The following is a 15,009-nucleotide window of genomic DNA, read 5'->3' on the forward strand; positions in this document are numbered from 1 at the left end:
ATAGAACTAAAAGATACACAGCTCGAAGTGATTGATTATGCCACAAATGCAGAAAAGTATGTGTTTTGATTAACCATTTCAATTACGACATTTACGAAAATTTTGATGCGAAAGTTTTGTCCAAGATCTGATTCACGCAATCAACTTTTTTCAAAATTAATTCGATTGGTGTGTAAATTTACAGTTTTATTTAAGAAATTACTATAATAAATTCATTAAATGAACACATTCATGATAGCTGAATTAAAATTCATGATCGCTAATTAATATCTGCCGCAAAAAACACCCCTATTAATTTTTTTTTACATAAGTCGGAATAACTGTTTTGCGCGTTTTTGTGGTGTTACTTCTATTTTTGTTGTTTTTGAGAAGTCTGATGTTAACTGCAGATCTGACTTCAGTGAGCAATTTACGAAATTTTTCTTAATTTTGGTCGTTTTCTCTGCAACTATTGAAGATATATATTCAAATTTTGAAACATGCTAGATAAATACTTTTAGGAAGCCGTGCCAATTTTGAGAAATCATTTTCGAAGACGTTATTTGGTCAGTATCTCATAACTAGTTTTAGTGGTGTTCTTGCTGTGGAAGAATCCTGGCAAACACTATAAGGAATAAAAATTATTGGGCTCAATTTAGTTCCTTGGAAAGCTGATGAGCTTGGCTGACAGCGTAAGCCGCAGAAAAATGACAGATAACAGAAAGGAAAGATATACTTGTCCCGGCAAGTTCAATTTAGTTTAATTTCTAGCTCATGGATGTTCTGAATTAAGAATTTTGACAAAATCAAAATGATTCACTTTCAGCTCTTCTGTCACTGCATTGCAATAGATGAGAAATTCATGATATTGTAGTTGATTGTGTACATGGAAAAACTTTAACAGCAAAAATTTGAAAGCTTTTTAAATATTTTGGGTTTTAGATACTTTAAAAGGCAGTAAGAGAATCACTGTTCTGACCTGGTTAAACTCAAGATAGTTGTCTGTTTTCAGACTAAATTTCCTTTTTTCTCAGTAGCCATCACTTTTAATTTCAAATTAAATATTTCTGTTATTCAGTTTTATTCGCCATCCACACAATGTGACCCGCAGTAAACCTGCTCTTCGCCTCACGTTTACACCTAACCCCCAAGTTATCAACTCCAGTAGGTGTGTTTGTGTGTGTTTGTGTGTGTTTGTGTGTGTTTGGGATGGTGTTTCGTGATTGCTGCGGAGATAAACGCCGGGGGTGAGGGAGGGGGTACATGGAGAAGGAGGAGGAGGAGGAAGAGGAGGAGGATGAGGAGCGATGATTGGGCCCCAGCCAGAGGACTCAGAGAGGGGTGCGCAACATCACCTATCCTATTCAACGTATATCATGCCGAAGCAATAAGAAGAGCGGAAAGAGAAAGGAGAAAGGAGGCGGCGGAGAGAGGTCAAGAGTGCGGTCTCACCTGGAGGTGGACACCAGGAGGCAGCCTCCCACCGAGAGAAGGGCCCAGAGCATTGCATAGCAGCAACAAGTGTAATTTCATCCTGGAGGACTCGTTGTTCGCAGACGACACCTCTCTACTTGGTTGGACCGAAGAGCTCGTCATAGGGAAAGAGGTGATCAAGAAGAAAATGATGGAGTTTGAAGAGAAATGCCACGACGGCAAAGAAGAATCCATCACTTTTGCAACTACCAGCGCCCAGAAGACTAGAATGCTGGGAACGCTCATCGGGAAACGAGAAGACCGAGGAGCCAGGATCAAGAGAGGGTACCACGCGTGGAGCAAGGTGAAACAATGGCTCTGGAATTCGAGCCTCTCCAAGCGCACCAGAGCATTGGTGGTCCAAGCCGTAGTGGAGTCCACTCTCCTGTTTGACTGTAGCGTCAGAGCATGGACACCGACCGACATCCAGAAGTTCCAGAGCGTTGCAGACAGAGCCTACAGGTTTGTGTGGAACAATGGAAAACCTCACACACTGCTAAGGATGCAGAATGAAGGAGTCAACAGCTACGAGATCCGCAGACAGTTGAACATTGAATCGATAAGGACTAAGATCGAGTGCAGAGCATTAGAGCGAATGGGCCACGTTCTCAGAATGTCGGATGAGAGGATTGTGAAGAAAGCCGTGCTCGGATCCTGGGACATGGAGAGGACACGCAGTGGGAACTCGCGAGGCAACACCATCCAGTACTGGCGCAGACTGCTGAAAGAAGCGGGACACGAAGACGACAACAGCGAGAACCTCACCAATGACCGGAAACGATGGAAGAAGACCGTTACAGATCGCAGGACGTTCCTCAAAAACTGGGAGACGCAAATGTGCAACTGGCACAGAGGATCGGAAAAACCGGCCCGCTCACAATGGAATAGAGAGAGAATAAGTGACAGCGGTTGGCCTTGCCGCTGGGACGGATGCGACAAGATGTGCGCAACAAAAGGAGGACGGACGAATCACGAGAGAAAAGCACACAGAAGGGAGTCAGTGGACTACAAGTGTCCAAAGTGCAACGACAGTTTTTCGGACCAGGCTGCTCTGACAAACCACTTCAAGGCGTGCCAAGGAGGGCAGGGTGGGTTCTGTCCGAAGTGTCAGAGGTCCCTGTCGTTGAGCAACATGGCAAGACACCGGAGGACCTGTCGAGGAGAACACCCGACAGCCCCAGAAGTAACCAACACCATTATCACAGGACGATTCGCCGGAACGAGAGCCAGAATCCAATGCGAAGAATGCGGTACTTGGGTGACAAAAAACAACATTTCAAGACACTGGAGCACATGTCCTGGAAACTGGGAATCAAGGCCCCCCACGGGGCGTAAATGACAAAAGAAGAAGAAGAAGAGGATGAGGAGGGGAATTGTAGATCAGTGGGAGGGGGCGTTGTGGGAGGTACGGGGTTGGCAAGGAACGGGGAGTTTGGTGGGGTACGGGGAGAGTTAGTGGGGGAACATGGGGTCCGCGAGAGGAGAAGACGGGGTATGAAGCTTTGGTGGGGGACGGGAATTGAGGGTTTGCAGGGGTGTAGCGGGGAGATGTGGGTGGGGGGATGGTGGTGATAGTTAGTAAACATTGGGATGAACGAGGTGTTTAAGATTTGCAGAAAACAGCAAAAATGTAGAGTAATTATCTATAAAAATTTAATCCATTTTCTTGAATTTTATCCACAAAAAAAAACAAAAAAATCCATTATATTGTGAACAAAATTGCATTATAAGCGATTATAATGAATTTTGATGGATTTTATTTTTTTTTGAAAAAAATGGATTCTTATGGATTAAAATGCCACCACGTTGTCTAAGTTTGCCCCGATAATCGATTATCTAGATATTTTTGTCAGTCATTATAATCGGTTTTCATCCATCCAGCTATAGTGCTGCGGGTTCGCAAGTTTCGCATCAATTTTCTTTGGGCGCGAAAGTCATGACAGGACAAGCGTTGGTCTTGCCGGCTCTTTTTGTAGTTGAGTATATAACCGGGCCGAGTTGCTCGATTTATGTTTCGACTTTTTGGACCAAATTTCGGTACGTTCCGACATTCACGACCAAATTTCGGTATTTTTCTTCTTTCTCGATCTTATTTCGGTATGTTTGACTGTCTCAAACCAACAAAAAAGTGTTCGATTTTGTTCGACCTACCTTGTTCAGATGTTTTAATTTTCTCGACCAAAGCTCGGGTTTTTTCGACTTTCTCGACTGTCGCGACCACCATTTTTTCTGAATATTTGTTCGACAAACAAAACAATTTTCTTCAAATTTTTTAATATCATCCCCCTAAAAACAACACCGAAGAAAAAAGTTAGCGTCTAATAGCGTAATAATAACAGCTCTCGAATAAATTTTGAATGATTTTGAGTTCGCATAATTTGCCGCCAGTAAATAATGCGGTAAAGTTATTCGACCCTGCTTAACCCAAGAATCGCCCCTGTAGGACTCTATCGACTCATGATTTTACCCTGTTCAACCCGTGATTCGACTTTGTTTGACTGAAGCCTAAGTTCAACCGTCTCAATTTGCGACAAAAATTGGACATTACTCGACTGTTTTGAAAAATGAATTAATTTTTTAGCAGCGAGGAGAGTCATTATCTTTTGAATAACTGTTATAATAAAATAACGACCAATGACTGTTTTTTTTAATTGTTTTTCAGCGTTCTGTTTGTGCGGTTGCCCCCAAAAATTAGCTGACGTAATTTTGGGACTATGAGAAGGCATTCTTGGGGTGGTTCTGTTCTATATACGACGAGCAATTATGCTGGTCTAGCTAACTGACATTAGAAATAATTTATACAGATTTCGTCTTCTATTTGCACTGTTTTCAGTGGTACCAGCAAAAATTTGTAATTCTAGTTTCGCGGCAAGCAAATCTACTCAAGCGTTTGTTGCTGATTGCAATTTTCTGATGGAGACCTATCTAATCAGACTTTTTTGCTCAGTTTCCATTTTAAAATCAACTGAGATCGACTAGGATGGAAGGGTGTCCTTGGAGGGCGGTATTGCAGGGTCTTCACTGTCAACGACAACGTAAAAGCGAGTTCTTCTGTAATGACGTCAAGAGTTGTGACCATCGCTCTGAAGAGTTCATAACGAGCTGCTGCCTTCCCGGCCCCGCCGCAGCAATAAGTCAGGCAGATTCAGCTGCACCGCTTCTTGGGTCGCTCGCGCCATTTGAACTTCTAAAAAAGGTCTTCCCTTAAAATTACTAATTATTGGCGCCGAAGTCGCCTTTAGAAAAATTTTAGGGTCTGTCACCAAAAACGGATATCTCAAAATAGTACTGAGGGGGACCCTTTGGGTCGGCAGGGGATCGAATTTCTGAAAAGGGAGGGGAGGGGGCGCCCCCCATCGCCCCTCCCCCCCAAATCCGCCCCTGTTTCAGGGCCTCAACCTGACACGAGCATTCTTGGTAGATATGATTACATATCCATGGCTTTCTTTGGACCAACTTCCTTCTTTACTGGTGACGCTTTTTTTCAGTTTTTAAAAAAAATGCGGTGAGTTTTAAACGCAAGCTACGCTTTTGAAGGTTGTAAAGCAACCGCTGATACGCTTTAACAACCATAACTCCAAACAAATAATTTTTGTGCATTTTTTTACGCAGTGCATACCACAAGAAAAAAAAACGGCGTTCTTTTGCTGTGTTTTTACGTGGTTTCGTTTCTCATCATTGTACCATTTTCGTGTTGTTTGCTTGCTGTTGTTTCACTTATTTCTAGGTATGTGACGATTATCTACCCATAACTTATCCAACAAAGAGATCAGCCTCATTGATTCTGTTTTAATTATACTTTGTTTTGAACGTTAATTGAGGAGAAAATTTGATCGGATATAGAACGGCCTTGGCAAATAGAAATGACCTATAACCAGGATTTAGGCGCAAACTTAAACACACATGACATAAAAGTTGGAAACCAGTCAAACTCAGTCGATAAAATCCAAATTATGGATCAGAAAATGAAACCTCTGAAGAATGAGAAACTTTCGAAACATTCTCTGAGTTCTGAAGAAGATGATGATTTCGAAGCGAAATGCTGCGACACCGGCTCTTTAAAAGAAAAAAATTGTGCTGCGCTTTGTATTTTGCTGTACTTATGTTGGGGTATTAATACTTCAACAGTGGGGCCGTTTTTCCCCACGGAAGCAGAAAAACGAAAAATTTCACGCTCGATTATTGGTCTTATAACTGCAACACTTATGATTTCGCAGTGGTTTTTCGCTATTGTTTTTTTCTTCGCAGCCTCGGAGCGAAACAAACGAACAATATTTTACATCGGATTTATCGCAGCAGGCTTAATGTGTATTGCGTTCGGTGAAGCTTCTCGTTTCGACGATAACGATTGGTTCATTCCGGCATGTTTTCTAACACGTGTTGTAATTGGATTCGGCGGAGCGAGCACTTGGTCCACGGGTGCGCCGATTGTAATTCCATTTTTTCCCAAAAAGGTGGGTTTAATTTTCAGTATGCTTGAAGTTTCAACTGCAATCGGCATGATGATTGGGCCAATTATAACTAGTTATCTCTTTTCTTTAGGAGGTTATCGATTACCATTCCTATCCGTCGGTTTATTTGAATTATTCCTCGGCTTTTTGTGTTTTCTTTCAATTAAATCAGTACAAAACAGGGAGAAATTACTGAAAAAAGTTCCCGAACATTCAAAAGGATCAATGGTTAGTGTTCTTTCTGTAGGCCAAGGCGGCGATACTGAAATAGATTTTAAGTCTGCTTTCAGATTCCTTACATTACCCGGTTTGTGGGTTATTACTTTCCCGCTATTGGCGGTTTTGAGTCAATTCGGCTTTCTGCAAGTCGCCTTGGCGCCCTATCTGCTAAGTGAATTCGAAATTGACGGCACACAATCAGGTCAAATATTTCTTGTTCACGCTGGCCTATCCGCGATCACGTGTTTCATTTACGGGGTCCTAATCGATAAAGGGTTCTCAAAAATAACATTTATCATCTCGCTTGTCTTCACTTCGTTCGGTTATTTTGCCCTCGGAGCGCCCGTTCTAGGATTCAACTACCCGAAAGCCACTCTATACGTGGGTCTTTCGATACTCGGGTTAACATCGTATGGGGGTTATTTGCCATGTTACTTCATTTTCGAACAAATTGCCCACCGTAACAATTTCATTAATCAAGAAAAGCTCCGCATATACATTTGCACTTGGGTGACCTTTTGCTATTCTTTCGGGCTTATTTCGGGCCAGTTTTTTGTCGGTGGTTTATTTTACGCGTACTACGATTTCCATCAATCAAACTTATTATTGTCTTTGTTAACTTTGCTTTCGGGTCTCGTAGCAGGCGCGTATCTCCTCGTGCTCAAAACTGCAGATTACAGAGCAGACAAGGAAGCAAAGAGGTTAAAAGGTGGTGCAGAAAATATAGAAATTATTCAATCACATTTTGTCAGTGTTTGACATACTATCTGCAGAAGCATTACTTCTCAAATAAAGAATCCAAACTATTTAGATAAAAATCATCATACACTCTGTATTTATATTTCTATAATGTATATAAATTTTAAATTGATCTCAAACTCAGCTTTAAATAATTAATATTTTGGCATAAAACTTCTCATATTTCGGTGGCTGTAATTCAAAAAAAATATCTCGAGTAGAGAGTCATGATATCCAGACATGAATGGGAGGAGTCCAAGAGTTCGACCACTTTATCATCTAAAGCCCCCCCCCCCCACGCCTTGGTATATTTAGGACATCCGATTTGTCCACCAACTCATGAAATATGCTAGCTGCATCTCTATAATTTTCAACAAAATGTGAAAAGCAAAACAAAATGTGAAAACAAAATGTGAAAAGCGAATCTTCAAACTGCATTCTTTACATCGGCATGCTAATCGGCACACGTGCTGATAGACCAGTCCCCGCACAAAATCAAGTTAATAGATGAGAAATTATATCACAAAAAACCTCTTACACAGCCCAACAAAGTTCTTCTAGAAGGGTTGAATCGCAAAATTTAAATTTTGTTTTTTAGCACAAATTTGGGTTTTATATAGTAAAAATCACATTTCTTAACTATCAAGCAAAAATATTTTCTCTTATAACAGATTACTGGAGATTGAACCCTTCTAGAGCTTTGTTGGAATGTGTAAGAAGATTCTTGTGATATAAATTTCTCATCTATTAACAAAGTAATTTCAGCGTAATTTTTGATTAATTAAAAAAAGCCAAAATTGTCTGTTTTTGGGGTAAATTTTAGGTTGGAAATTTTGGAGAAAAAATTGCTCCATAATACTTCTGGTGAAATTATAAGAAACTTTTCTCTCTTCAATTTCTTTTAATCTTCTCTAAGTTTGAGAAAAACACTCGTAAAAACTTCGTTTTGTCCGGATAATTTGAATTAGCACTGTACAAGAAACCTGAATTTAAGAGCGATTTAAAAAACTTTAATTATACAACCGTTAATAACTGAAGCAACAAAGAAAAGTATAAAGTTTTTGTTGTACAATTAGTGATTTTATTTAGAAATTTTATAGAAAAATATTCAAAAAAGTTTGATTTTGAGCTTTCCTCAGTTTGTAAAACTAGATGAGAGGTTTTTTTCAGATATTTTGTTTCATCGGTTTTAAGTATCATCGGTGAAGTGTTAGTAGTTCCATCCTTTCACAGAAAAGTTATAATACTAGTATGACAGAGGCAACCTCAGAAATTTCTAATGTCCTATTTAAGTCTGTTTAGCTAAGCAGTATTGAAACAAACACTACAAGTCACCAGCGGATTTAGGGGAGGGGGCGTGGGGCAGGCGGACGCCCCTCTTAGGGATTCGCCCCCAGCCGACCCAAAGAGTCACCACCCCGTTTTACTATTTTGTGATATCCATTTTTGGCTGACTGACCCTAAAATTTTCCTATCGCCAATAGTTACTAATTTTAAGGGGGGAGCGCGCACCGAAAAAACGCAATTTTGTGTCCAAATTTTCCAAAAGGAGCTAAAAACACCCTCTTAGTCTGTTTTTTAAAATATTAGCTGGCGGCACAGAAAATTTAGTCAAAACCGGGTCTTTATAGTTATTTGGGAGAGCTCAGAGAATCACTTTAATCGAGCTAGAAAAAAAGTTGAAATTAAAAAAATTTTGTAAATTTTTTTTGAAAATCCGCCGCCCTTCCCACGAAAAAATGCTAGATCCACCCCTGCTACAATTGTACAAAAAAATTATAGTCTGAATTGTCTAATTAAGATTGAGAGTGAGTAAACAAGACATTTTTGTCTAAATTGTTAACACCTTAAAAGCTAAAGACTAAAAGTACCTCTTTAAATTAAGATTTTTGACCCGTATCAATCTTTTTTGTTCATAACTTAAGAGTGAATATATTTTGCAGTGGAACTGTCAAAAAAGCCATTGTTTATCTACTTTTTCTGATGACCTGTAAATGTTTTTCTGAAAGTAAATTTTATCTTAAGCTAACTTATCTTAACATCGCTTATATCGCCAGACACCGATTTTAAAATCAACCCCAGAATGCCTTTTTGTTAGTTTTATGAACTCCAAATTACGCCATTTCTCCGAACTATTTTTCTCCCTGTTACTTGTGTAAAGAAATGGCAGAACCAATTTTTCAAACCAGCTATCGCCATATCACGGATTTTCACCCAAAAACCTCCTTGTGCCGTAAATGCCCCCTCGAACTTGTGAAAAACCCAAACTTGTAACAGCTCCTACATTTTTGTTGATCTGTGAACTGCCGAAAGGAAATTTCACGTGCTTCAACAAGGACTCTGACAGTGATCGATTAGCCTGATTTCGGGTGGTAATTTTAACCCAATCCTCAACAAAAAGCATCAGATCAAGTCAACAGTCGTTAACAGCCACTAAATGCATAGGCATTGGTCAATAAAAATTGAAAACTAACTTTGCGCTATCCTAGACTTTTTTCATTTTCTTTTTTTGTTTAAACTCAATAAACTTTCAATATTTGTCATTATATATTTCTTACGTTTTTCATGCAATGTTTGTATTGGGTTGGGTAATGCAAAGTTGTCCCGGATTTTTTGATACGCTTAACATCTATAGGGTGAGTGGTTATAAGGTGATTTATAGCTTTCGAGAACACAAGTTTAGAACTTATTTGATGCCCATAACTTCGTATTTTAAAAAAAGAAAAAATGAATTTACGAATGACCAGAAAACGAAAGTATCAATGCCTTAGACATTAAACAACAAAAACTTGATGATATTGGTTGTAGATGATGAAATCGCTACGGAAAAGGAAGATTACCGGTCCTTGCTGAAAATTTGCATATCCATAGACAAAGAGAAACCTTGCTAAACAACGGCAGCCCAAAGTTTCCAGACTCAATGAAATCATTTTGCATCATAACTTGAAAATGAATAAGTTTTTCAGTGGAACTGAAAAAATATCCAATATGATTTCTTTTTCCATGCCCAGTATTTCCGGGAAGCGGAAAATGATTTAATTATAAGTCGAAACCCCTGTCTTTTTCAAGTTGGAATCTAAAAAAGTTGCGGATGCGACTTGAAGACATTAAGAAGGACATAATTGTTTGTTAGGATTTGGATCACAACATTAAAGCAAAAAACAGTGCTCTGTAATGAAGCCTAAAACAAGTTAAGAATTTATAGTTGTTAATATTATGAACTCCAAATAACGCCATTTCTCCGACCTATTTTTCCGGCTTCTTGAGGTTGATCTAAAGCCTTAAGAATTTTTGAATGTTTGATGATCAACCAAAAGTTTAAAAATTTGGATTGCTCCAGGTTTTCGATCAATCTTTACTTCGAGACGTACAGGCGGACCAGTTTGTTTGTTCGGGATTGAAAATCAGAACAAAAAAGCAATAATTGTCAGTAAAGCCTACAAAGTCCTGAAAAAAGACTGCAATTAAAGGAGGCGCAAACCGAAGTGTTTGGCTTTTTACCAAAAAATTTAAATTTCAATTTTTCAGTCTTTTGAACCAATCAATATGATAACACAACCAAAAAAAATTTAATAAAGTTTCTTCATATATTTACATAGTAATTTTAATCAAGTTGATGTACTGTGTTGTATGATCGTATTTAATTTTTTATAATTTTTTTGAATGCAAAAGAAGTTTTTCTCAAGGCACATTTTGTCTTAGGAAACTTCACGTTATGGCTATTATGTTGTTTGATAGTCTAGAGGAGAAATTAGTGTCTAAAGGAGAACCACTTAGACACAAAAATGGCATGCATCAAATTAGGAAATGAAGGTGAAACTAAACTAACTGAAACCACAATTCACAACTTTCCCCAACACGGGAAAAACTTCCTTCTGTCTCAATGAATGGTAGTCAACATAACACTCATACTCCGATCCTCTTTCACCACTCAGAAAGTGTTTAAAAAAATCGCAACTTAATATAAACACAGCAGAATTTACAACTGATTTTTACAATATGCTCTCAAAGTAGAGACTACGTGCACAAAGTTTCCAGGCTCCTGGCAATTCATACAGGTGTCTACAGAGTGTGCGTATATTCAGCGAACAGTTTTGAAAAGAAAGTAGTTGAAACAGATTGGTGAAAAAAGGTATACATATTGGTACTCTAGCGATTGCTTAAAGCTCAAAAGAAGTTTTAAGAAATCTAGAATTGCACCAATTGTAAAAGGAGGAAGCGCAAGGTTCCAGTTTGATAATGACCAGTTTGATAGGTTGCATGGAAAGTATCTGCATCTACCGTAATTTCTATATCAGTCGCAGATCGGAGTTAGAAAAACAGAGGGAGAATTGTTAAAGAAATTGCTTTATTGAACTTTCTCCCACTTCATGATCGTCTTGATCACTTTTAACAACGTTCGCTCGGGTTCTTCTTAATCTATGACTACTATATTTGTCGTTGCGATTCTAATGATAAAATGACTTTCTTCTAAATTTTGGATGTCCCACATTTCTTCGGATTCTGAAACAGCTCTTCGATGAATTGGCTGGATCATTGATTATCTGTTTTTTTTCTGGAGAGCTCTCTACTATTATGAAGTCATCAACGGTACACTTTGAAGGTGTCCTCTGATCGTCGTATGTCGTCTGATTGTCTGGAAGAATGACTGTCTGGAAGTAGCTTTCCTTGAAAAAAGTTTTGAAACCGGATTTATTATAAGAGTCTTCCAGCAAATACTCGTAGAAGACTTCAACCCAGTGGTCCAAGCCTCAGGACGACCATGTGTCTGAGAAAAAAATAAGATAAACATTGAAAAATGAGCAATCCTTATTTGGTTTTCTACCTTTTTCGACGAGGCTAGCTCCGACTATCGGTTGGTTGAGGATCACGCAAATCCAGAGCCTACCTTCTCGCAGGGAAAATATTGGCTTTTGGCTTCTAATTCAAAATTGTTAACCAGTGGTTCAATTTCTTAATCAAATTTTGTCGTTCTGAATGCCAAATCGGATATTTTGAGTGTTATTGTGTGATTAGAGTGGGATGAAATTTCCCCTTTAAAGATCTGAAAACCAGTAGTCTCTCGTTTCGATTGTTGGTTTGCTTATACCGCGTACTTACTCTATTGAAGGGTACGACAATGCGGATATCGGCTTGGTGACCGCTGATTTAACCGTCGGTAACTCTCGTAACGTTTTTGTTCTTCTGCGCTCTTTTGTAGGTATCTGTCTTCTATTTGGTCATTCTCCTTCCACTCCTGATCTCATGCGATTGGCATAAATATCTTCTTTTTATCTAAATTATTTGCGTGTGATCACAATTTTCCAAAAAGTGTTTGGCGATCTATTATAATGTTTTATGGAAGTTTGTGCACCCTATGGAAGGCTGACTTGTCAATCGTAGATGTCAAATGGTTTTTTCAAGTTCCCAAATTGAAGATAGTTTTGATTCGTTAGTCAGCATTATGTACCTTTTAGCTTTTATTTTGTAATTTAGTCGTTCTAATAGTCCATTGGATCTATGAGCAAGCACGTTATTCAAAATTAGATTATTTTTATTCTTTTTGCAGAATTGTTTCAGAGAAAACACATCCCAGTATCCACTTCAATTTTGAGAAACCATGACAGCCAAGTAATTGGACGAGAAACTTATAACTGATTATGTCGAAGTGTTGCTTAACCAACACTTTTGCGGAAGGAAGCTTAGAGAAGCTGTCAATACAAAAAAGGATCCATTTCGTTCCACCCCACAATTTTTTTAGGCGAGGCGACCTTCAAAAACAGTTTTTTTCGTCATTCGTTCATTTGAGTTCTGGTAATTTTTGAGTGATTGTCGCAACCAAGTTTTTACCAGCTTTTATGATTTCTGAGCAGTTTCTAGTAGATAAGTTTCCTTGTATAAGTGAGTCCACCAGTTGCCCTCCGCTGAGTTCTTCATCCCAAACCGTGACTGATGTGTCACGAGGAGGAGTTTCAGGAAGAGAGAACAAAGGGTCGGTACTATGAGTTTTTTTAATTGAAGAGGTAAGCATCCTTTTTTTGGTCATGTTGGATTATTTTGATGGAGGCATCAAATTTTTCACCTGTTACTGTTGGATGCTTGGCCTCTTTCAGTGGTTTGTTGTTTTTATTTTTTTAAAATTCAGTTATAATCGAGTTACGGCCGGCAAACAAAAATGGAGACGATCCTAAATTTATATCATCTTTTTCTTTGTTAATTAGTTTCTGGCTCTCTAGATACTTAGTTGTCTAGAAAGTTTTTTCCTTTCCTTGTAGATTAAGAAGCAATGAACTTGTTTTTGCCAGCTGGCTGCATCTCTGGGTAAACTACTAAAACTAATGAGGAAAGAAAACATAATAGTTTTTTGAGAACTTGTTTTTGTCAGTTGGCTGCATCTCTGGAAAAACTTCTAAAACTACTGAGTAAAAAAACTAGAATAACTTTTTGAGAAAATAAAAAGATTCAAAGTGAATTTTTGTAGATCCAAAAGATTGCAAGTGCCCTTGCAGCATTCTTGTTTGAATTACGAGTGGTTTGCATCATACGAGTGGTTTGTGTCGTGTGGTTTGTGTCATGTGGTTTATGGTTGATTTGTACTTCGGAATAATTGCAAAAAACGACCGTTCGTTGTGTAATGATTTTTTCTCTTTATTCCGCCCAAAATTCTTACGTTTTTGAAATAGGCGATTTTATTTGGACTCATAATATTTTCAATTTCATTGTTGAAGTTTCACACTCTGTTTACTCGGCGAGTTGAACTATTTTACATAGTTTTGTTTGAGTTGTTTTCAAGTTACAATTCAAGAAAAGTTTTATGATTAGTCAGTTTTTCAAATTTCTAATCATTCAAATAGTTTTAAGCTGTTCCGTTGCCGATGCAACCCATATTAGTTCCAGTTAGTTTGTCAATTTGCTTATTTCTCTAGTGTTTAAAATTCTTCAGGCAAATGCTACTGCTATCCAAGAATCCTTATCCAGTGTTTCATTGTAGCCCCTAAGCTGTCAACCCAAGAGCTTATCTTTAATCATAAACTTTTCTTTAATTCATCGTGACTGTGATCTGTAGAAATTACCATTGGATTTCCAAAATTTTTGAAGGCGTTTGAATGCATTTCATGCCAATTTTACCTAGACATTTTTTTCAGTAAAGGATGTAGTAGTGAGCATAGGAATTATTACTAAGCTCATAAAAGGTTTTATGAACCAGAGAACAATCGTTGTTGCAATATATTTTCTTTTTTAAATTGAAGTCTTGATAGAAACAATTTTCTCTTCAAACTCAATTCTCAACCATTCAACATTTTTTGAAAGAGTGCTCATTTTCCCCATTTTACAGCCATATTTTCGTTTTTGAGTAATTCAATTAACTAAAAAAAATGGCTTTGTTTTTGTCTAGCGATCTTTTTGGAGCACTTTAGATATCACTTAAGAGTTTTTTTTGAGAAAGGTGTACTGTTCAAAGATGAACCGATAACCGATTGGAGATTGTGTGGCAGGTTGCCTATTCTATGAAAACCAGTTAAGAAAGGGTGAGTAGCAGTGACTTCGCCTCCCATTATACTGAAATTACAATGACTGCTTGAATCTTGCCAAAGTTTTAGTTGGCTGTAGGTGATACGCAGATCAAGATTTTTAAGCAAACTGTCTTCAAATTTTTTATTTGACAAACTGAGAGCGTTTTTATTTGTAAAATCGTGTATAAATGAGGCCTTGCTTAATTGTTTTTAATTCTCTGATGAGTTAGCATTTTTAAATGTAAAGCTACTTTCGTGAAACCGTCACTTTTCCGCCTAATTACCCTGAAAAGTTTGAAACAATTTTAGTCGCATTTAACTAATTTGATGAATTGTTCCTTTTTTGTATTTTTAAACACTTGCTTATAAGCACAAGGTTACCAATCTATATTTTTACGATTTATCATTTCTCAGATTTTTTTCTCTTGACCAGAAGTAAAAAAAATGGAGTTTTCTCACATATCCATTAGGTTGAAATTGACCGTGATATTCGCAATGATGTTGATAGGGTCGGTGGTGCAGCCGCAAAATAGAGCAACGAGTCTTCTTGTCTATTTTAAGTTTTTTTAATAGCGGGAACCTGAGTTTCCGTTCTAAGGAAAACATTTTATTTTGAAAAACTGACTGGGCTAGCAAAAACCAACAAAAACTTCATA

This window comes from Symsagittifera roscoffensis, chromosome 6, assembly GCF_963678635.1.
Source record: "Symsagittifera roscoffensis chromosome 6, txSymRosc1.1, whole genome shotgun sequence".
Taxonomy (NCBI): Eukaryota; Metazoa; Xenacoelomorpha; order Acoela; family Convolutidae; genus Symsagittifera; species Symsagittifera roscoffensis.